A 25,767-nucleotide genomic window follows, 5' to 3' on the forward strand; every position below is an offset into this window, starting at 1 on the left:
TAAACTGCATTCTTATAACTGGGACTTCAGTTTGGTTTTAGCAGGGCCTGCATGTTTACTGTGAATTATGCACAATGCAGTGATGACAGCAGTTAGTAGTAGCCTTACTAGCTACTAACACAATAGTATTCCTATGTGATAGCTATGTGTTTGCTAGGTCCCATAACTGCTGCTGTGCTCTCGAAAATAACTACTAAGTATGCAATCCAGGCATGTTGACACTGTCACCTTTGGTCATAGATGTTTATTAGCTATAACACATAAGAAATATTCAGGACCAAACAAATATAAAAACTATTCTACCAATTTGTATATACTTTGTATTCCAACCATTTTCCATATAGTTTGATGTATCCACAAATGTGCCTATATCAGCAGTTTATAAAGAAGAGACTGAGGATGCAGGTGTATGGGGTTGTCCTGGAAGAATATATTAATTATGATTGGCACACCAAACAGACAGACAGAGGGACTGATTTACAAGATAATAGCATAAGCATTTCTATAGGATGTTATTAATTAATATTTGCTGTCTATCTTGCAACTTGCTGCTGGGAAAATAGTTGTGCAGAATGGCATTAATTCCACAAGTCTACATGCTATTGTACAATATTTTGTCCAATTCACTTATAAATGTCCATACATAACCAAATAGGGAACTAAATAAAATGAAAACATATCAGCTTTCAACTGATCGTTAAAGCATGGTCATATGTTACTAATGAATATGGTCTGTCTGAAAAGTGCATTTGTTAGCTGGGATGTAGAGGGGAAGAATGATCACTGAGATGGAGAAGACGAACTGATAAGTAGAAGCAATGTTGAATGGCTTAACTGCTTATTTCCAGTACTGTTCTTGGGTTATACTGGGTACATCTATACATGCAATTAATGCACATTAATAAACTCTGGAATATATATAAATGTGTGCCTGGCAGCAGAAAACTCTGGATTGTATTGCTCTGGAGTGTATCCATGCACAGCATGTGGAGCCTAGTCAGAGCAGCCCCAGCTGGCAGTAGCGCAGGGCTGCTGTGCTGCAGAGGGGCTGGCTGAGGCACAAGGGTGCTTCAGCATGGGATTAGCCAGCAGGCAGCCCCCACACTGAAGTATCCTTGTGCCCCAGCCAGCTGGGCAGTGTCTACATGTGCACTGCTGAACATGAAAAAACTCCAGAGCAGGCTAGGACTTGTATTTACAAGTATTGCTCTGGAGTTTGTTAGTTTTGTGTACCCTTATAAGGGAGCACATGTAGACACTGAGATGCTTACTGTGGAGCTAATTAGGCAGCTCCACAGTAAACATCTCATGTAGATGAGCTCACAGTCTAGCAGCCTTGAGAGAGAGAGAGAGGGAGAATCTAAACAACAACTTTTACACTGAGGCCCCTGACAGACATTACATTTAAGACATGATTAACAGGTTAATCGCGTCTTAAATAGTGACCTGGCCACATGTTCAATCAATTAATAGCATGAAAAAATGCAGAATAAGCCACAATACATAAAATATGCATGATAACTTTGTGGCTGGTTCCTATCACAGTTTTAATTGAATGTATGCCTTGTGTCCAGCCTCTTGAGCACTCAGGAGCCTTGTAGGACTCCTCTGTAATCCAGAGTCTAGGAGCAGGGCTGGATTAACCTTTTAGTAGGCCCTAGGCAAATAAACCAGTAGGCCCCTACTTAATACTGTGTGTGTAGGGCTGTGCGAAATGGCACTGTCCCATTTTGACTTGCGTTTCAACGTTTTGATGGAACAGCATTTTGTTTTGAATTTCATTTTGATTTGAAGCTGCTGTTCCATTTTGTTTCATCGAAACAGTTTCGCTGTTTCAATGCTGTTTTGACATTTCACCCATAAGCTATAATGGGGAAGCTCAAAACAGCCTATAACTTTGTCATTTTTGGCATGATTTGGATGAAACTTGCGGGAATGGTAGACCCTTTCAAGGGCATGAAGGCTGCCAAGTGTCAAGGACATAGGTTCAGGGGTTTGGGAAAAACTGCACCTCAAAGTCTTGAAAACAAAACTTGTGTCATGTGTATGTGTTAAGCCACAGTGGGGTCAAAACTGCAGGCCTAATAGCCCCTGCTGAGGCCATGAAGCCTGCCAGCTTTCAAGGAAATAGGTACAGGGGCTTCTGGGTTCTGGGGTCCTGCAACTCTGGCTGCTGACAGGCAAAACTCATGACATGGGTGCCTGTAGGACTGTCTGTCTTGGAGCCCAGGGGGGTGAAAGCTGCAGGCTTGCTAGCCCCTACTGAGGCCACAAAGCCTGCCAGCTGTCAAGGAGATAGGTGCAGGGGGAGACTGGGTTCTGGGGCCCTGCACCTCTAGCTGCTGACAGGCAAAACTTGTGTCGTGGGTGGGTGACACTGTGTGTGTGTGTGTGTGTTAAGGTGCACCCTCACTCAACTGACACCAAGGCAGAAAGCAGGACAGTTCAAACAATGCTGCCTTTTATGCAGTTTTTCCATCCCTCCCTCAGAGCACTGGGATTGGAAGAGACCTCAGGAAAGGATGGCAGTCACTGGCCAGCTACACAGTCAATAATGAGAGCGCTTCTTCCCCCCACCCCTTCCCCCTTTTCCCCCTCCCTTTCCTTACTTCAGTTTCTGTTTCTCTGCAGGCAAGCCCAGCTTGAGCTTTGAAACTTGAAGCGTTTTGAAATTTTCAAAACTTTTCGACTTGCCCCGTTTCGTTTTGAGGCTGTTTCGAAGCTCTCTGTTTCATTTTGATTTCATTGTTTTAAGCTCGACACGAGTCAAAACAACATCAAAACAAAACTGCTGGTGAAATTTTACACAGCCCTAGTATATAGATATACATACACACATGTATCTACACACACACACACACACACACACACACACACACACACACACACAGTATCACGTAGGGGCTTACCATTTTATTTGCCTAGGAGCCACTATATATATCCACTCAATAATTATAATATGTAAAATAAGGAAAACTGGGCCCCTTCTTCACTTAGAGCTCTAGGTTTGTGTATAGTTTGTCTATGTGTTAGTCTGGCCTTGGCTGGGAGCACACCTCAGATGACTGGGGCTGTCAGCCCTGGAGCACACCATGCTTCCCATGGCTGGGAGCCCCAATCAGCTGATCAAAGCTCCCAGCTGTGGGAGCTCACCATACAATCCCCTGGCTGGGAGCAGCAGTCCATGGATCAGAGCTTCCAGTTGCTAGAGGTCTGGCTGATCAGAGCTCTGAGCAAGGGGAGTTCAGGGAGCCAAGCTTGCTACTTGCTGGTGCAGGGAGAGCCTGGGATCAGGCTCCTGCTGCACTGGCAATATGGTGCAATGGGATCTGATGAAAGATTCCACAATCACAGTTCCTGCTATGCATGAGTGGCATAACAGGGAGTGTGATTTTGGGATCCCCATCAAATCCCATCTCACCTTTACTTTACCATCTGTCAGTGGCCTAAGCAATAAACTTAAACCTGAAGTGAAATTTCCCTGTCTTCACTTGTGGTGATGTCCATGAGGTATTTCATTGGGAAACAGAGCTATTGCAGTTACTTGACAAACAAGCTGTCCCATGAGGAGAGAGCATTTCACACTTGCTAGTCATAATTCATGTGTATAAAATGATTTTTATTAGCTTTTAAATGCTGAAAAGCTATGGGATAGGCAAAAGCCTGAAACTAAGGAGCTCAAGCAGATGTTGCCGTAGATCATTGAATTACATCCCAGAGACGTTATGTAGAAGTTTTAGATCTATCTTTATAGTAATCGTGCGTTATCTGTTTCATATAATTGACTCTAGATTATTACATGATGGACAAGAACAAATAAGATGTCCTCACAGGCTGTCTTATTGACCAGTCAACAGACTTTTATTTATGGTTACTGTCAGGACAAGTAAAGAAGATAGTGATAGTTAGAAGATTAATCTGGGATTAAAATGTAACAATTTAGAATAAAGAAAATTTAATTTGCCAATGAAATGATGGCAATCACTTTATGGTCATTTAGATCCATTTAGATTTGATATATGATTGAGTAGGACTAATTTAGAAGGAGAAAAGAAAAGGGAAAAATCAAAATTCTCTTTCTGAATATTACAGATAGTAGAAAATTCCTGTCAGAGTAGTTTTTTGTGATGTTAAGTGACTTTGCCTGCTTCCTAACTAGTTCTCATGAGTATTTATCTTGGATTTTTTGTTCAAGAAACAGATGCATTCATATTTATGGTACTTATATATGGTCCACTCATTGCATTTAAAATGAGTACCTGTTCCTTACTCAGGACTTTTTTGTTCACTCTTAGGTGCTTAGGTATGTGTATTAGGGGTGTATGAAATGAGCTGTATTCAATTTGGAAATGTACTTCTGGTCCACTTCTGGGTCTACCACTGAGTGTGCTGGGGGTCCCCCCCCATACCCCCAGGTCAGCTATTGGCCACGGGGGGACCCTGGGTACCCCCAAGGACCCAGGAGGCACCAGTCACCAAGCTGGGGTGGGGGCATGAGGAGGCTCCCTCAGCTAGCTCCCCGGAAGACCTGGAAGTGGACCAAAAGTGGTTCTGCTCCACTTCCAGGTCTAAGCATGCTGGGGACTCATAAGCATACAGGTGGCCTTTTCTAAACTCTCTCAAGCTTTACCACATCCTTGTTGAACTGCAGCACCCAGAACTGGACACAGTATTCCAGATGCAGTCTCAACAATGCCAAGTAGAGTGGAAAAATCACTTCCCTAGTTTTGTTGGAGATGCATCAATAGATGCATACCAGGGTATTATTTGCCCTGTTGGCCATGGCGTCACACTGCTGACTCATATTCATACTGTGGTCTTTATTACCCCCAGGTCCCTTTCATTTGTGGTGCTGGCCAGTTTGGCGTTGCCAAGCTTGTACGTGTGGAGGGGTTTTTTTTTTGTCCTCAGATGGAGCACTTTACATTTCTTGATGTTGAACTTCATTTGATTCCAATCCACCCAATTTACTAGCCAGTCCAAATCCGCCTGTATCTGCAGCCTATCTTCAAGCGTGACTACGCTTCCTCATAAGTTGGTGTCATCCACAAACATGAGCTCTTCATCCCCTCTGTGAAGATGATTGTGTGTAATTGTACAGGTTTCATCCATTGTACACATTCATGGACCCATCCCTAATTCACCACTGCCCACCAAATTACACATGGGAAATTGTCCCCAGCTTTTTTTATTATAATGGACTCATTTTTCTCTGCAGTTTAGAAGCTTACTAGAGAGAACATTTGGAAAATATCCTTTAATTAATTCATTCAATAATACCACGAAACACTTTACCAATTTTTTCACATCTCTTTCAATAAAAAGTACATATATTCTGTTAGCACTTGATTAAGATATGTTCCTAAATGATAGTGGTGGCTTTTTAATTCATCAAGTGATATGATCCTTTAATTAACATAACCTTTAATTTCATCATTCTTGTCTTTCATATATCTAGTAAAAAACAGAAATGTCAAATGAAAGCATTTGAAAGCTTTGATAGAAATGTGCATTTTTAAGAAATGTTTAAGCATTGCTTTTACAACTTTACTCTAAGAAACATTACTGTAATGTAATGAATATCAGTTATTTTTCAGTCACATTGAATGACTGAGGATTTTTTAAAGTGGTGACTGGTACAGAGGTAACTCAAGTATATAGCTTGAGGATTGAGTTTGTCAAGGACTACAGTACTGTACACATATGATTGGGTCCATGATACTAAATTAGAGAGGTAAAGGAGGGAAAAATACAGGCTGCAGGCATGCAGGGCATGAAGAATAGGGAGAAAGGGTAGTAGGGCTTGAGGGCAGGCTAAAAGCAAGGAGATAGGCTGTGAAGGCATTGGAATGAATTAATTTAAGAAAATGACATTACCTGTTCACTTTTTATTGTACTAGTAAACAGTAGAAAAGAATCTCATATATAACTATATTCAGATCCTGTCTACAGATAATCCTACTTTTCATCTCAGGTTTCTTTATAATTAAAAATACCTAATTTGTCCCTCCTCTTCTCCCTGCCCCACATAAAAAGCAAACAATTCCAATTAATTTCAAGACCAATGTTTATTTTCTTAATGGAATTTACAGAATATCTTTGTTTGAGGATGACTGGGTTATATCTGCACATCTGTCTAGGTAATAGCTAAAAAAAGTTTATAATGTAAGAATACCAGAGAGAAAGAATGAGAAAGATCTTCTGTAGAGTCAGGACCATATTATCTCCTGTGCCTCTGTAGACAGATACAGCATGAAGTTAGTGAATCTAGGGAAGAAATGTGAATCAGTGGAAGGATGTATGTCTTATGAATGTCATCCCTTTGCTCCACAAAAACTGGATGTAAGGAAAGGACAGGGATTTAGGTAAAAAGATTTGCAATCAGGAGCTAAGGGGTATTAGCAGCCTGTGCCTAGGATACCCATAAACTTTTATTTCCCCCTTCCCACCCCAACATGTTTGTTGGCCATAGATCTGAACAGGGGTACTCCTACCCTGACTGGAAAAAAAGCACTCAAAATTTTAACAAAGCAAATTTCTTGGAACTTCTCTCCTGTATGTGCAAGTAGCTTTCAAGCAATAATCAGTAGTAGGCAGACACTTTCCTGACAGGTAATGAACAGCTAGAGAAGGTATGAAGCTACAGCAGAGCAAATGGCCCTTTAATAGGCCAGTATGAAATGGTAACACTGAAAATGGAGGAACCCTGAACTCTTGGGGTTTTGCATTTTCCCAGCTTTAACAACGTTGTGAAATATGGCATTTTGCTCAGTAACTGAGGTGCTCTTCATTAAGAATGGGTCCTTTTTTATTCAAACATGCCCTATATTTTGAACCCAAACATTTGCAATTAAAGTGTCATGTTTTTTTATTCCATTTAAGCATTTTGCATCAAATGACTTGAACATATGAAACCTCATACACATCTGTGTCAAACCCAGTATAAAATGCCTATGAAAAAATATTCTGGGCAAAATGAAAAGGTAAACATTCTCACCAAATTTTTTATTGCTAATGGGAAAAGGGTCTTACTATTTCTGTATAGCCCTCTCCTTTAGCCAGCTGGCTGCTAGTTTGCGTGCAATGCTCCACTTTGCAGGTTGTGACTGCTATTTTAAATGGTCAGTATGTTAAAATATGGAGAAAAAATAATCACTTTCTTATGTGTTAAATTTTAAAATTGTGAGATGCTCTGCACTATATATACTGTGGTTTTCCAAGATTTTTTGTGTTTTAGCTCATACAAGTTAAAAGTCAAAGTCCTGATCATGGAATAATTTATATACATTAAACATGAATAATTTCACTGAATCTCAAAGACTTGATTCTGCAAGCTGTTACCTATGTGAGTAGCTCCATTGTCAGTTCAACATAACAACAGTGGACATGAAACAAAGATTTCTTACTTCTAGCTCCAGGACAGTAGTCAGAAAAAGGGCATGTTTTCATCCAACTTCCACTGTTTAATAACCTAATAAGCTATATTTTTATAATGTAGTTAACTGTGACAGCATCTACATGAGATTACTACTGTGCAGTAGTGTCATGTGGCATGAAGTGTGATGCCATGCTACTGCGCAGTTCGTGTAACCAAAAAGCTGTTCGGGGATGAATTTAGCATTTGTGTAGACACAGCCTATATATATAATTTTATCCTCCCCCCCCCCCACCCCGCCCCACTGTTTTGCATTTTATTTATGAGTCACAATTTGGGAGAAAATTTAATTCATGGTATGGTGTTTTCTATAAAAACTAAAAGTAGACCCGTTTGAATCAGAAATACATAGATCTGTTATAGAATGTTCAAGTGTCTGTCTCATGGCTGGACAGCATGAGTACCATTTACTGGAACAATACTGCCTTTCATACCTTACCAGTCAAGGTAAGGTATGAAAGATGACATGTTCCATCATCATACCTTACCAGTCTTTCTAAAGACTCTATAAAGACTTACAGTAGTGAAGTACTTCTGTGAAAGATCCTGTATGCCTTCACAGATAAATCAGCTCAAGAGGGAATAGCCAATTGCTGAAGTTGTATCTATTTTAGAAAGAATTAAAACCTGAAATGGTAGCAAAGTATAACATGTAAATGTTGGATGGCAGAACACCAGAGCAGCCATAAACCTATAGCTGGGTAGGTAATTTCATGGGGAATTTTACCTTTACCTTCCTAGAGACAATCCACTGTTCCTTAAGAAATTGTTCCATTACTCATCACTCTCAAGGTTAAAATATTATGCTTAACTTCTAACTTGTATTTGCCTGGCTTCAGCCACTAGTTTATTATTTCTTTCTCCACTAAATTAAAGAGCTTTTTTATACTCAGTATCTTCTCTATAAGGTATACTTGCACATTGTAATCAAGTCTCTTCTTCACCTTCTTTCTGATAAGCTAAACAGACTCAGTTCTCAAGTTGCTCGCTGTAAGGCTGTGTTCCTTTACTTTGAATTACTTTTGTGGGTACAGTATTTCTGGTTCCTTTCCAATTACTCAACATCTTTTTAAAATGTGGACACCAGCCCTGCATGTAGATTACTAGAATCAGTCTAATACTATATACCAGGGGTGAGCAAAATACAGCCTGGGTCATTCTAGCCAGCCCACGGGGCACCTAAAACAATTAGAAAATTTCTATTTATCTTCCCCTGGCTGCCTGTCAAAGATGACAGGAGCCAGGGGCAGTAGGACCCAGGGGAAACCACTGGCAGGACCAAGTAGCTGCAGAAGCAAGGCCTGCTTGGCCCTGCCCCTGCCACCCCCAGCCGGAAGTTCCATGCTGAGCAGAGGGTTCTGGCCTGGAACTATAGGCTGTTCCTGCCAGGGCCAGCAGGGTGACAGAGCAGGGCAGCAGGAGCTCAGGGCAGGGCTGGCAGGGGCTCTGGAGCTGGGCCAACTCTTCCTCTCCCTGCTGGCACAGCCCAGCCTGGCTCCATAGAGCCCTGCTGCCCCCACCCCCCATGCTCCTGCCAACCTGCTCTGGGCCCCACTGGCACTGGCCCTGGCACATGGGCATGGACCTGCACCCCCACCCAGTTGTCACTAGCTGCCACTGCCCTAGCCTGCCACAGCCATTTGCCCACCACTGCCACTGCTCCCCTCCAGCCCCCTGCTGGTCTCTCTGGCACCAAGTATCTCCCGGTTGCAGCAGGGATTCAAGCCTCAGGATGCGATGGCCCACACTATGCAGTAGGAGCCGGCCTGGCCCCTGTGATTCTTGGCTGTCTCTGTGCAGTGCTTGCTGGGCCTGTCCAGCTCCTGCTGCATCCTACAGTCTTGGCCATGCAGCTGGGATGTAATGCTGGAGTGTTGAGCTGGAAGGGGGTGGGGGGGAAGGGCAGGGAAGCAGCAGAAGAGCAGTGGTGGCAGACAGGGGGATATGGCTGTGAGTGGGAGCATAGGGCCACACCAGTGCCTTGGGGCCAGGAAAAGCAAGAGTGTGGAGCCTGAGCTGGCAGGAGCTCTGTGCGGGCCTCTGCCTGCCACAGGGAGGGTATAGGCAAATCCTCCCCCTCCACACATGCCACAACCCTCCCCAGCCACCCTCCCCCCACACACCCACAGTCCCCCACAGACCCCATACCCACCCATATAACATATCCACACACAACCACACCCTCCCCCACACCACATATACCTACACACCCACAAACCTATACCCACCCCGCCCTCACACAATATACAAGAGTAAGACTTCATTTTAAGCTATTGTGCAATCACCTCTATGTACACTACACAAACACATGTAAATCAGGACAAAAATATTTTTTACATCAAATTAATTAATTTTGTAGTAAATCTTTGAATTTTAGAATATAATTTGGTATTTTTCTCATTCTGAGATGGCAAACCCCTGCTGAAAGGAATACTTCTGGGGGAAGCAAGGGAAGGGACTTTTGGAGGCAAAGGTCAGGGGCTAGGGGTGGGATTTCTGGTCCCAAGATGGTGACCAGGGGAGCGGGGCACCTGTCAAGGGGTGGGACTACCCCTTCGGCCCTTGACAGCTTGCCAAAACTTGGTAAGCGGCCCTCCACCCAAAATAATTGCCTTCCTTATTCTACTCACTATTCTCTGGCTTATACCATACTTCCAAGGACTGGATTAGCCCTTTTAGTCAAAATATCATACAGGTGATGCTAATGGTGAGTTGCCAAAACACTATGACTTATGTTCTTTTCAGAGACACAGCTTCCTAAGAGCCAGTCCTGAATTCTGTAGATACAGCTTTCATTCTTTGTTCTTTGATGTTTAACATTAAATTTTGTGGTATCTAAAATGCATTCTATTTAAACAAGCTCAGCATATTGAACAATCCTAATTACTCTATATGATGCTGTGGGTGTGCCTACATGTGTAAATAATGAACAGAAAACTTACCACGCAGTAAAACACTACTGTGGGAAGCTGGGAGCTCTGCAGTACTGGAACGGGGTGAGCAGAGAAGGACTCAGTCTATGCACTGATCAGCTTCCAGCTCCTGCTGGTAGCTGGGAGCTGAGCAGTGTCAGAACCAGGTCCCCTGCTGATGTGGCTGACTGGAAGCAAATTTTCTCCCAGTCAGTGTCTACATGAGCCTACTGCATGGTATCTACTATGCAGTTAGTTTAGTACCTGTATTTACATTAATTCCCAGACCATTGATGAAAAGGTTGAACAACTTCAGGCTTAGTACTGATCCCTGCAGATCTCCACCACAGGCTTTCCTATTTATTCATGATTGTTTATTGACAATTACTTTTGAGATTTTTTCAGTCAGCCAGTTCTTAATCCATTTAAGACAGGCTCAAATGGTATTTTATTGCATGAATTTCTCTGTCATGCAGCACTAAATCAAATGCTTTACAAAAGATATTATATCTGCATATTTCTCTTTATCAGCCAAACTGGTAATTTCATCAGAGAATGAAGTCAAGTTTACTTGACAAGGTACTGATTTTCATGGCCATTGTTGGCATTAATTATATTCCTATCCTTTAATCTTTATCAATTTAATCCCATTTTAGATCTTCTAGTATTTTGCTCAGGCTCAGACCTGCCAGCTTATAATTACCTTGCTGGACCTGCTTAAACATTTTTGACACTATCTTTCGCATTTTTCCAATCTTCTGTAATCTCTCTGGTAATCCAAGTTTTATTAAAAATTAGAGACCTCCTCAGCCAGTTCTTTTAGAATGCTTTGGTGTGATTTATCTAGCTATTTCAATTTTAAAATGTTACTCTGAGTAAATGCTGGCAAACTTCCTCCTACATTGTTAATGGTATGAAAAGTACTTACTCATCCTCATATGATATAAATACATCATCCTGTTCCTTCCCAAATTCAGGACAGAAATGTTTATTGAACAATTCAGCCTTTGTACATTATTAATCACAAGGGTGCATCTACATGTGTGATTAGGATAAAGAAATAAACTCCAGCACTTTTTGTGTCAGAGTTTATTTCTCCTGAGCACAGCATTTACATGTGCCCCCAGGACTGCAGCACATTGAGCTGGGGAGGAGCAGCCCTGGGCTGGCCGGGAGCCTGGGGGTTAGGCCCAGCGTCTGGGTGGCAATGTTTGGAGGCATAGGGGCTGGCTGGGGCTTGAGGGTGCTACAGTGCAGGGCTAGCCAGCATACAGACCCTGTACTGTAGCACCCTCATGCCCCAGCCAGCCCCAGTCACTGTCTACATGTACAGTGCTGTGGTGTAAATTACTCAACCATTCCTGCCTAGTGCAGGGGGGCTGGACCCGAAGATCTTGCAAGGTCCCGTCCAGCCACTAACAATCTATAAATCTATGAATCTGTATAATACTTGTCCTGGACACTACTATCTTATGGCAAAGTTAATTAATTTACTGTGCCCTAATATGGGTGCTGATATAACCAGTGACACTTACTGTTGAGATAATTAGTCAACTCTGCAGTAAAGTGTACATGTAGATGCAACCAGTTACCACCTCCACTTAACAACAATAAAGGGCCCTTCCTATAACTTAAACATCTTTCTTGCTGTTTTTAGTGGTTAGCCGTGGACTTTTCATTGATATCTTTTTTTTCCTTGATAAAACATCCAGAAATCTGAATGTTAAATTTATATCTGTTTCAGTCTATGGTTCTCTTTTTATGTATATCACTTATTAGCTGTTGGAAATATTTGTAAATAATCCAGCCTAGTAGGAGCAAACTAGCCTGGTAACATGCAACAACTTGCCCTACCCTTTATTTAGGTAAATTACTCCATGCCAGTGCAGCTAGACTGTTCCTGTTCCCCCAGTTTACTTGTTTAAAAGATAGCTTGGGTATTTCTACACTATTCTGCAGTCTACCAGGCAGGCATAGTTTGAATTTGAATTAGTATTATCCTGATTGCTCCAGCTAGTACCGAACCAAGACGATGTCCTATTCATGCAGCCCTATCACTCAGTAAAATGTGGCCAAATGCTCCACAGAATCTAAACCTGTGTCACAGGCAACAGTAAAGTTCCTGTATTTTCACTGACAAGTAAATCTCTACAAACTTATTGTTGGTATTTTCACTGCATCTCATAAAGTGAAAACACAAATCTATTCACATCATAACAACTCCCTCAAAACCACTTAATTACAGATAAGCCAGAGCAGTTTGAAACCTATGAATGTGGGGGTACCTAGCACTGATAGGTCACTGAGATGGCATAGGCGACTGGTAGAGGGTGCACGGGGGTGCATGTGCCCCCCCGATGGGGCCAGTGCCCCCCCGACAGCTGACACTGATGCTGTTGGTAGGGCTGGTGTCCCCCGACAGGGTTGGCGGCTTCTGCGGGTGCCCCTCCCAGATTCAGGAGGCACCAGTCACTCATGTGAGATGGAGAAAGATACCAGAGCTTCAGAGATAATACACTGATGCACAGATGTGCAGTGATATTTGAAAAACACGCGCTGACCTTTTAAAAATATACACATTGTTTAAAACAAAAATCCAAAGTCCCTCACTTTTTGACTCTTTCTTGTAATGTATCACAAGATTTCTTATTACAATATTCACTTCTAAAACTCAATTTTAACTGCTTCATGCTCATTGCAAACATGGTATCTGTAACCAATGCGTAGGCATGCTTCCTTGCAGGCCAAGGATACCTGACATTCCATTCATTTCCATACCCTTTTTGATTGGCAAAATGGTTTTGATTGGTAAATGGCATTACGAGCACTCCAGCAGAGAAGAGGTTATTCTATTTTTCATGACTTCTCAGCTCCTGTAGTTTTGCCATTTCCTTTCTACCATTTGTCTTTATTGAATGCCACCTTGGGTAGACACATGATCAATGTGTCCATTGCATCAGATACTTGTCCTTTTCACAGTTCTTTCACACCTCATCTGGAGTCTGGAGAAAGTGCTGAATTTTATTAATTAGAAACTTCTGCAAACAATTATCAGTCTGTTTTGATGCCTAGAATAAGTGCAATTGTATTAAAAAAATAAGCACTGTCATTCTTGGAATAAGAAAAATATCTGGTTTTTCATAGATTAATAGATTCATAGATTCTAGGGTCGGAAGGGACCTCAATAGATCATCGAGTCCAACCCCCTGCACAGGCAGGAAAGAGTGCTGGGTCTAGATGACACCAGCTAGATGCTTATCTAACCTCCTCTTGAAGACCCCCAGGGTAGGGGAGAGCACCACCTCCCTTGGGAGCCCGTTCCAGACCTTGGCCACTCTAACTGTGAACAAGTTCTTCCTAATGTCCAGTCTAAATCTGCTCTCTGCTAGCTTGTGGCCATTATTTCTTGTAACCCCCGGGGGCGCCTTGGTGAATAAAACCTTACCAATTCCCTTCTGTGCCCCCGTGATGAACTTATAGGCAGCCACAAGGTCGCCTCTCAACCTTCTCTTGTGGAGGCTGAAGAGGTCCAGGTGCCCTAGTCTCTCCTCATAGGGCTTGGTCTGCAAGCCCTTAACCATACGAGTGGCCCTTCTCTGGACCCTATCCAGGTTATCCACATCCCTCTTGAAGTGCGTTGCCCAAAACTGCACACATTATTCCAACTGTGGTCTGACCAGCGCCCGATAGAGGGGAAGTATCACCTCCTTGGATCTGTTCATCATGCATCTGCTGATGCACGATAAAGTGCCATTAGCTTTTCTGATGGCTTCGTCACACTGCAGACTCATGTTCAGCTTGGAGTCCACTAGGACTCCAAGATCCCTTTCCATTTCCGTTCCACCAAGCAGGTCATTTCCTAGGCAGTAGGTATGCTGGACATTTTTCCTCCCTAGGTGCAGCACTTTGCATTTCTCCTTGTTGAATTGCATTCTGTTGTTTTCCGCCCATTTTCTGTCCAACCTGTCCAGGTGTGTTTGTAGTTGTTCCCTGCCCTCCGGGGTGTCTACTTCTCCCCACATTTTTGTGTCATCCACAAACTTGGACAGAGTGCACTTCACTCCCTCGTCCAAGTCACTGATGAAGACATTGAAGAGTATCAGTCCACGGACCGAGCCCTGCGGGACTTCACTGCCCACACCCTTCCAGGTCGATACCGACCCATCCACTACGACTCTCTGGGTACGACCCTTTAGCCAATTCACCACCCACCGGACTTTGTAGTCATCCAAGTCACAGCCTCTTAACTTGTTCACCAGTATGGCGTGGGATAACATATCGAAGGCCTTCCTGAAGTCTAAGTAAATGACAACTCCTGCTCCTGTGTCCAGGTGTTTTGTAACCTGGTCATAAAAAGAAACTAGATTAGTCAGGCATGATCTGCCTGCTACAAACCCGTGCTGGTTTCCCCTCAGCATAATTTGTCCTGCCGGGCTCTCGCAAATGTGAGCCTTGATAATTTTTTCAAAGACTTTGCCAAGGATGGAGGTGAGACTGACTGGCCTATAGTTGCCCGGGTCCTCCTTCCTCCCCTTCTTGAAAATGGGGACCACACTGGCCCTTTTCCAGTCCTCCGGGACCTGGCCCATGCACCACGAGTGTTCAAATATTCCCGCCAGTGGCTGTGCAATGATGTCAGCCAGTGCCTTTAGTACCCTCGGATGGAGCTCATCCAGGTCTGCCGACTTAAACGCATCCAGTTCCCCTAAGTGCCTCTGCACCATCTCAGGGTCTACGCTTGGTAGTCTGTCGCCCTGCTGCTGCCTCTCTACAATCCCAGTGAGAGACTTGTCTTGCCCCTTGCTTAGGAACACTGAGGCAAAGAACTCATTGAGGAGTTCAGCCTTGTCCCCCCTGCCCATCACCAATTGCTTATGCCCATTTAGTAGAGGTCCTATTCCACCCTGGGCCTTCCTTTTACTCCCTATATATCTAAAAAAACACTTTCTTGTTATCCTTAACTTGGGATGCCATCCTCAGCTCCATGGTAGCTTTGGCCTGTCTAACTGCCTCCCTACAAGCGCGAGCAGAGGAGTTATACTCCTCTTTGGTAATCTCTCCCTGTTTCCACTTTTTATATGCTCCCCTTTTAGCCCGTAGGCTGCTCTGGATTTCTCTCGTCAGCCAGGGAAGCTTTCTGGCCCCTTTCCCTCCTTTTCCTCGCATCGGGATCATCTCCCTCTGTGCTCGAAGGATCATTTCCTTAAGGCACAGCCGCCCTTCCTGGGCTCCCATCTCTTCAAAGCTCCTACTCTGCAGTGCATCTTTGACTAATCACCTGAGTTCATTGAAATCAGCTTTCCTAAAGTCTAGCACTTTTACCCTTACCCACTCAACGTCTTATGGTGAATTCTATTATTTGGTGATCACTGTCCCCCAGGTGACAGTGATCACTGTTTTGTTTGTTTACATAACTCTGCAATTAAGACTAAGGACTGTTGAAATCAGATTTGAAGCTGACCTTTGTATTCTCTGTTTGTAAACTCATTTTTCAGGGGGAGCTACATTATTATAAGAAATTTTGTATTTTCCCCCAGTCTTATGCAGCAAACCCAGTACCTTATCCCCTGCAGAGCTGAACACTTTCTCTTAGCTCCAATGATCTTCCTTGCACCTAGGAAAAACACTCTAGGCTTACTAGCTTGTAGTATCTGTCATGAGTTTTGAGACCCTTCAGGCTTACTAGCTTGAGATATCTGTAGTGAATACCACCATGCTTTGCCTCTAAAGGTTTTATTCAAAGCTGTTTAGTTAATGGAAAGATGTTCATTAGTTTCAGTGGCTAGCCCTAGACAGGGTTGGCCAACCTGCAGCACAAGTAGCATGAGCAGCTGCTGTGTGTGGACCTGACACGGAAGGACAGGTGGCCAGATAGGGCAGGAAGAAGAAAGCACATGAGGTGATTGGGCTGAGAGCACGGAGTAGGGAGCAGAAAGCAAAGGATCAGATTGGGCAGAGGAAGAGAATCGGAGTGGCAATCAGGGAGGGTGCAGGGCTAATCTGTGGCATGCCTGCCAAAAAGGTTGGCCCCCATTGTGCTAGAGGATCAGGGTGTTCTGAGAGAAGCTTCTGCCTCAGGTGCCAGTAGACTCTCATCAAGTACCAAAAATACTTTAGGGGTAGTATAGCAGTAGCAGTATATTCCTTGGGAGTCAAACAGTGACGTTCCTTAATGGAAACTGCCTCAGGAAAGAGAGCACACTCTGACAAAATGTTACTTGGATATCCTTCACTGAGTACCAATAGCAAAGAGAGTTCCTCTCCTGAAGTGCTACCTGTCTACCAGACAGGCAAGCAAAGATAAAAAAAAATGAACATACAATGAGTTAATTCAAATATAATAATTTAGAATAATATAATCTGTGGTCCTGGATCAGGAGGTATGGGTATTCTGAGAGTTGAGTGGTCACTGTTTAAGAAATCTGTAACTGCTTTGGGCTCTTATCAGGTCAGAGAGAGAGGTGCTATTCAAAAATAGCTCAAATTTGGAAGATGCCCTGACCCATCAAAGCTCTTGAGCATTGAGCACAGGAGCTGCCTGATTTGTTTTATGGAACTAGTACCCAAGTGCTTAAAGTTAAGCACTGAGCTTAAATTATTTGGATTAGAGCTAGTGTGCTGAGGGTTGACCCTACAGAGGTTAAGTGAATTAAGTTCTACTTTTGCCTTGAATACACCAATTCACTACTGGAACAATACATCATATATTTTTAACTGTTTAGGTCTTTTTTTTGTAATAATTGAGAATATTTTATTTTTGAATGGCACTACTATCTTTATGACCCCAAATGACATCTATTGTACTCTTCAGTCAGGGCAGCTCTACAGGGAATCTTATCTTTGACATATGTCGAATTATGCAGAATTTCATCCATCTAATTGCCCATTATGTACAATGACTTTTAAAGAGTATTTTTAGGTCCTGAGACTCTTACTAACCTTTAAAAAGTGCTCGATCCACTTTTGGTGCTGCATCCTATCACCTATTGTCTTGTAGAGTTTTCAAAGAGAAAAAAAACATTTATCTGCTTACTATTTATGGTGAGGATATAAAAAGATACACTCAAGATAAAGGGACTTCCACTCTGAATGCTCACAGTCAGTGATTCAGACAGCATGCACTTGTGGCCTCATGGCAATGCACTAAGTAAAGTCTGGGAGACATCTAGGGCATTTATACACATACATTTCTGTTCTGCTACGTGCCAAAGATCCAACAAGTTGGCTCAGCCTTGATTAATCAAGTCTGCTCTGTACGTGAGCTGATGCAGACTGCACTGCATGCAGTTGTATAAGCGGTGAAATGCGTGTCAACACACAAAAAGTGGTAGCAGTGCGCTTTTGAACTAAAACACCTTCAATGTGTTTTAGTTCAAAAGCACGCCACCACCATTTTCTCAGTGCTGATTCGCATTTTGTTGTTTATACAAAAGTATGTGCTGCAGCACTGGGTGCTTTTAAAAGCACTCGGCGCTGCGGTGCAAACATGTACAAATGCCCCTAGGTTGAAAATCACACTCACATCCTTGTTCTCTCATGTAATTCCTTTACTTCCGAACATTATGTGGCTTCTTTGGACAGTTGGCTTCCTACTTCCCCATAGATCAGCTTGCAGGATTAGGGTTTACATTGGTACAGAGCATCATCTGTCACATCTATTTTGTCACCATATCAAAAGTACCAACTCTGAAGAAAAGTGAATTGGGATTTAAAGTGTTATGGAAAAAAGTCCAAGTAAACGTAAATCATTAGGAGAGCTTCTTATGCGACCCAACCATCATTAAACTTCATGGAGGCTGAGTGACTACCTCATTCAGGTTCTTATGAAAAAGCCTTGTCATGGTCTAGCCATTGTTTTTATCTTGGACAAGAGTACTGTCTTTTTTTAAATGTAGAAATACAGCTGAAATTATATTACCACATTATTAACAGTAGCTGATTTTATTGAAAAGTAAAACAAAATTTTAGAAATAAAATTTTCTGAATCAATTAAAAAAAGTAATTTATTTTTCCAACCAGTTTCAACCAATCCATTACTGCCAACCTTGTTAGATTATTAAACTTTGATTCAGCCCTCTTCAGCCTTGGTAGATAGAGTATAGTGCCCAAATCAGATTAGTAAAATTCTATATACATGCAAATGACCACAGACTCTTGCAAACTCCCACAGACCAATGGACCAATTCACATAGAGCATTCATAGAATCATAGAAAGTTAGGGTTGGAAGACTTTCTGCCCCAAATATTGATACTTTGCTAACTGGTGGACTTTGCCTTCAAAACTTATTTTTCAGTGTAAACTTCCCATTGTGCCCGAAGTAGGCTAACAGGAGAATCTTCAGAATGCTTTGAGAATTAGGGCCTGCACAGCTCAACTCATAATCCCCAAAAATGCTTCATCTACAATAATTCTCCCTTACTGCTGTGCTTTCAAATCAATAGGCCCTGAGTTCTGTTCTTTATTCCTGTATTGGGAGCACAGATTTAACAGGACTATAAATACTTTGGAGGAGATGTAATTCAGTACATGTTAACCCTAAAATACTTCTATTATGTTAGCCAGATAGCCATGTGGTCCTCTATCCCACTTCACTAGGAGAAGGGGGAGAATGAAATGTGAAAATTTGTGTAAATTAGGTACAAGTAGCAGTCCAGCTGTGGTAGCAGTTCTCCACTAGCTAATATACCCAGTTTCACAGCTGAGTACGTTAGCTCATGTGGATCTCTATGCTACTACCTCTAAACTGTCCCTTGTGCCCAAGTTAGCGCATTTATATCTAGCTTGAATATCACTACCCATACTGCAGTTCCTATTGAATTGTTACAACTCAAAGCCAAGATTCTAATGGAATTATACTGGATTTATCTACACATGCTATTGGCATGGAACAATACATTCCCGCACATATATTGCTGGAGTTTACTTCTCCTGGGCACTATGTTTACACATGCACTCGGGACTGCAGCATGTTGAGCTGGGTCAGAGCAGCATGAGGCTGTTCCGACCCAGCTCACTGTGCTGCAAAGGGGCTGGCTGGGGCATGAGGATGTTTCAGTGTGGGCGTGTAGACATGGAGACTTTACTGTGGAGCTAATTAGGCAGCACCTCAGTAAACATCTCATGTAGATGCACCCACTAAGTAGTACTTTACTCTGAACAGCCTCATTAATTTAACTGGAATTACCCATGCAATGAAACTGTGTGCAAGACCATTAGTATTTGACCTACAATGGTTGTAAAGAGATTCTGTGGTCAGAAATATACAGTACTGTATAAAACTTATTTAATAATGTACGACAAGATCAGGAGAAATGAAATACCCACAGATCCCATTGACTTTTGTGCCTTCCAGCAAGTTTTTTTTTTTTTTTGGGGGGGGGGGGGGAATTGAGAGAAAAAAAGTGCATGTGTTGGGGAGTAGAAAGAGAGAGAGAGAGAGAGAGAGAGTGTGTATTTATGCAATGATTAATTGCTAAAGAAATAAAATTTCAGAGGCATATATACCAGAATCAAATCTAGGATGCTAATATTTTCTATTTTAGGTCATAAAATTATTTTTCCTTGGTGATTTCTAAAGAAAAAAAAATATAATTCCTTCTAAAAATCTTATAACAACATGCAGATTCTATACTTGCTGTGATTCAGAAGTAACATCTTTTTTTCCTACATTAGCCCCCACAGGTATAAGTCCAAAGCCATTTTTGCTGTATATACATTTGGCAAACTATTTGATTGAAAAGATTAATATCTATTTATCAGCTTGCTGTGTCTTAAGAAACATAGTGCCAACCATTTACATTGCAGGAGTTAATAAATGACAGCAAGTTCCTTAAGGCATTATCAAACCGTATGAATTTGTGTATCAGATCAAATATTTATTAGCTGCAGTCTTTTCCTACTGGATGATTTTTCTTTTCATTTATTGCTTTAGGCCCTACTGCACAACAGTAAGGTGATACTCATGGGCTTATGCCCCCAAAGAAAGGCAATCATTATGAAATACCCTACTTCAAAACCACAGGCTGCCTGAATTTTAATTTTTAGCATTTTTTTTCCTTTTAAGTAAACTGCTACACTATTTAATTATCTTTTCTAGCTCATTTACTTGACCTATATTAAAACTAACCAGAAACAAAATTTCATTATCTAAGCTGATAATAGATATTAATTTCCACTGATGTGACCTTTAAAGCTTTTTGCATGTAGGTTTAAGCAGCACTTACTTGTATAATGCTACAGTGTGATATGGTTACTTCAGATCCTTTGTCTGACTTCAGTATTTACTGTGCCACTAAAGCTATCTTTGTATCCTTGTTCTATGATCCTTGCACATTGGCTGTACAAAAAACCTATTGAACTCTTGTTCAGGTTTTGACTCTGCAAGGGTACTAGTGAGAGTTGTGAGAGCAGATGTGGCTAAAAAATATTGAAATGCCAATGAAAAAAGGGAAAAAAAAATCTTTTTTTTAATTCTAAATGTTAACACCAAGTCACCAGCAAGCATGCCAGTTGTGGTGTTTTGTTATAATCCAGTTATCTGAAGTGACCAAAAAAGCAGATAGTGGTAAGTATCCAATGATTCAAAATATGGTATAGAAGGCACTGAGACACCACATTAAGGGACAGAAATTCCACATTAAGCATTAAACTGGTATAAGTGATTGGAAACTGGTCTAAACTTGTAACAGAACAGAAGCTCAATGCACATAGACCAGTTTCAAACTGATAGAACCTGTTTTACAATAGACCTAGATAGATGTAGCATCAAATTTAATTGGTTTAGGTTACACTGGTCTATCAAACTTCTGTTCCAGGTCCCTTCCTGACTCAGGTTAGGTCACGGTCCCCCAGCATCCCAGGATGCTTTACAGTTCCCTGCTAACCTCCCCCCCACCTCACTGGGTGGACAGACTAGCTTCCACTAGTGCTCCTCTGCTACAGTCAAGCTTTGCTGGCCCTGGCTGTAGGCTGTCACAGATCTGAGGCATCCATGCCTCTGCTCCCAGCCCTATGTCCTGCCTGCACCTGTCAGCCTGGTGGGGCAGCAGAGGGAGAGGCAGGGGAAAGAAGCTCCCTGCCCTGGTCCTGGGCTCCTTCCGAGCTGGGTCTGTTTCAGCTGGGGGTGAGAGGGAGGGGGCTGTGTTGTGGAATATTCTCCGGCACCAGCAGGGCTGGCTGCACAGCTCTGTCCCTGGAAGTCTCTGCTTCTCACTCACAGGGGGAGGAGGGAACAAAACCCTTTGCCCCAATTTTGGCCCCTGCCAGATGAGGTCTGCCCAGCTGTGGAGAGCCTCTACCATGAGGGACTCCCCATCTGACCAGGTCAGCTGCACAGGCCTGTCCTTTGTGAGTCTATGCCTCTGATCCACAGGCAAGAGGAAGGAATGGAGCCCCCCACCCTTGTCTTGGCCTCCCCAGTCTGAAGTCTTCCCACCTGGGGGTGGGCCCGCACCATCAGGATATTACCTCTGCCCCCACCCATCTGAGTTAGCTCCATAGAAGGAAGGATTGGGCCTGGGTGTCTAGCACAAGATCCCTGGGCTACCCAGTGCATTTTGGTGGCTGCTGATGCCAGGCTCCAGCAGGATGCACCAGGTGGCCCAGGGTCCTTGTGCCAGTCAGCAGGGATGGGAGCACTCCATAGAAGGAAGGACTGGGCCCCACTTCCCGGTGTAAGCCCCCCCAGCTGTCCGTTGCATCTTGACAGCAGCAAAGCCAACAGCATGTCTTCCCAGGGACAGGGGAAACACCCCTCCGGCATGCTTCTCCAACTGGGAAGACCCCAGCTAAGGGAAGACCAAGATGGAGTGGGAGAAACCCCTCACCATTGCGCAGGGCTTCCCCCAGCTAAGTAGACCCCAGCTTGGGGGGGCAAGACTGGAGCAGCTTACAGAAACCTATGAAGATTGGACCAAATCCCCATCAGGCAGTTTGACTGCCTACTTATTGTGTCATGTCAACATCAGTTTTCATGTCACAGGACACCAACATCCCACATAAAATCTACATGGATAATGAAGCTCTGGACAGCATAGATAATTTCTGCTATCTTGGCTCAACTTTACCAGCTCACTTAGCCTTGATAGAGAACTTGATGTGAGAATTGACAAAGCCTCTGTCACTTTTGGCAAACTTACCTCACATGTCTGGAACAACAAGCTGCTTAACCCTGAACACAAAGGTGCCCATATATCAGGTTTGTGTCCTCAGTACCATCATTTATGGCTTTGAGAGGTGGGTCATGTACTCTGAGCAGGAATGAAGATTAAACAACTTCTACCTTCACTGTCTCAGAAAAAACTTTGAAGTCACTTGGGACCAACAGATCACCAACAATGAGATCCTTGACAGGCTGGGCCTACAGTCTATGCAGACTATGCTAGATGCTCGCAGGTTTCACTGGTTGGGACACATGGGGTGTGCACGTGCCTCTTGCCCTGTCTCAAACCCCTTTGAGGTGTGGCAAGATGCATGTGTGGGAACAAAATAATGTTCCCCATGCTGCAAACTTGAAAATTAGATATCCAGGGGTTTAAAAAACCACTCTGCAGAACAGCGGAGCAAGGCACAGTCCCAGACCATCCAGCAGGGAATCAGTACTCCAAAAGACATGCTCTGATTTTGGCCAGAGTGTCTCTTTGGTTCTCCTTCTGCCCCCAGCGCTGTCCAAGGTAAGTGGGGGTGGGGGGGGGAGGTTGGGGATGTTCCTGGGGCTGTGGGGGGGTGAAGACCTGGCTCAGACCAGTGCGGCTCACTAGTCTGGCTTTGCACCGTAGCGGGTTACACAGCTCCAAGAGGCATGCACAGGAGCTGCGCCACTCAAAGCCATGTGACCCGCTCCAGTGCAAAGCCAGATTAGCAAGCCACATGGGGCTGGGCCAGATCCTGCCACATGCCACCTCCCTGCAGGGACAGTGGGGCAGAGGCAGGATCCAGCATGGCACGTGGGGACTGTGTGCTGGGTCCTGCTGGCCCTGGGGCCCCTCTGCCACCCAGCCAGACCGGTCCCTTGGCGGCAGGACCCAGCAAGGCACATGGGGACCATGTGCCGGGCCCAGCCAGGTCCTGTTGGCCCTGGGGACCCTTTGCTGCCCAGCCGGGCTGGTCCTGTGGCAGAAAGACCATGGGCCATGGGACCGGCCTGGCCAGGCAGCATGAGCAGCCACAGGGCCAGCAGGACCTGGCTGGGCCCAGCACACAGTCCCTGCATGCCGTGCTACGTTCTGCCACCAAGAAGCTGGCCTGGCTGGGAGGCAGAGGGTCCCCAGGGCTGGCAGGACCTAGCTGGGCCTGGCATGCAATCCCAGAGAGCTGGGAGCTGGCAGCAGCAGGCTCAGAGCGCCCCACTTCTGCTGCTGCTGTGAAAAGTAAGGGGGGAGCTGGGGCCCTCCAGGGGAGAGCTGGGGCCCTGTGGGGGGAGGGGCATTCCATGTGCTGTGGGGGGGGTGCACCCTGTGGGGGACAGGGGACCCACCTCTCCTGAGCAGCCTCTCCACAAGGTCTCCCACACCCACAGTCCCCCCAGAAATTGCCCCACACACCAACCCACATCCCTCCACACACACCCATTCACCTTCCCCCACACCTCTTCCCACAAACACCACATCCCCCCATCACACACTCATCATGTGTGAAGAAAACCAAAAGCACACATCAACACATAATAGGTATTTAGAATTTATTTTATCATGATGATAGAGACACTGGTAGGCTTCCAAATTACTTTAACATTGTAAATATACCAATAAAGCATTGCCTAACTGATTGCCGTCTCTCTCTCTCGATTGTGTGTGTGTGTGTGTGTGTGTGTGTGTGTGTGTGTGTGTGTGTGTGTGTGTGGAGTGGTCTTTTGTTTTAACTGTGGAAGAACATGGAGTTCGGGGTATTTTTAAAAATGGATTTGGGATGCTGCTGCAGCAGTCCAGCTGGCACAAGGGGTAGCATCCCCAGTTACCAACTGGCTGGGCCCCAGAAGCTCCTGTCTATTTGTATCCTTCAAGTATCATGGGCTCTAAGGGCCACATGGCTAACTAATAGCCCCTACCGTGTGGGGCCAATGGCTGAAAGATACAACAGAATTCTTGGACAAAAAAGGCAAAAAACAGGATAGGAGTGTTTTGTGGGCCAAAGGGTCAAAATGTGAAAATAAGTGCGCCTTAGGGGGACACTGAGCAGAGCCCCCCCGGGCCACACCCACTGGTCCTCAAAGGCATCCAAGGAGCCAGTGGATGCTGCCCACTGGTGCTCTGCCTAGAGACGTGCATGGACAAGTAAGAGGAAAGTGGCCCCACAGCCTCCAGGTACCTTCCTGACCAGAGCCTCCTTCCTGGTCAAATACAGGGCCCACTTGGCCAGGCCCAGGAGGAGGTTGACCAGGAGGTCCTAGGACTTAGTGGGGCTGCGGATGGGGTGACCAAAAACAAAAAGGTGGGGGCGTGAAATTAAACCAGAACCTCAAGAGGAGGCCCTGGAGGTAGTGGTGGAGGGGCTGCAGCCTGGTGCACTCAAGGGTCATGTGCGCTAGGGTCTCCCTCTGCCCACAGAAGGGACAGGAGACCGGGGTGTCCGTGAAGCTCATCACATATACACCTGTGGCAATGGCTCCATGGAGGAGCCTCCAGCTGAGATCCCAGTAGCTCCTGGGATGAGGGTGGAGTACAGACTCAGCCACCGGGGTGCCCCAGCAGGCCCTGGCCACCTTCCAGCAAGGGGAGGCTCAGGACCTCTGCAGTGACCCAGTGCCATTCCAGCCAGAAAAACTCCAGTGCCAATCTCTGGAGTCCCATCAGGACCTCACGGGGCACAGCCAGGGTTTGTAAGTGGTGCCAGAGCATGGACGGGACCAGCTGGTTCAGCATGAGCACTCACACATAGGGAAAAACATTACAGGAGCCCTGCCTATGCCCAGCACCACTCCACCACCCTTCCCTCCAGCTGGTGCCAGTTCTCTGGCAGAGAGGGGTCTGTGGGGGATAGGTAGACCCCAAGTAGAGCAGTGAGTCCACACCCCAGCGGATCCCACAGAGTGTGGGTGGGAGTGAGCCCACCTGCCACCCGTCACCCACCACCAGGCCAAAGCTCTTGACCCAGTTGACCAGGGCAGAGGAGGCCGCTGAGTACAATGCCTGGCAGGCCTCCACCCATGCCAGGTCACCTGAGTCCTGGACCATGAGGAGTATGTCATCAGCATACACTGACAAGACCAGCTGCACTGCTGGCTCCTGGAGCATCAACCCCACCACCCGCTTCCACAGAAGAGCAAGGAAGGGCTCCAGGGCCAAGGCGTACAGCTGGCCTGACAGTGGGAAGCCTTGACACAACCCTCTCCTAAACTGGATGGACTCTGTCAGGGTCCAGTTGAGCTTGACCAAACATTCTGCAGAGGTGTACCGCACCTGGAGACCCCGCACAAAGTGGGG

Source organism: Alligator mississippiensis, chromosome 6 (genome assembly GCF_030867095.1).
Source record: "Alligator mississippiensis isolate rAllMis1 chromosome 6, rAllMis1, whole genome shotgun sequence".
Classification (NCBI taxonomy): domain Eukaryota; kingdom Metazoa; phylum Chordata; order Crocodylia; family Alligatoridae; genus Alligator; species Alligator mississippiensis.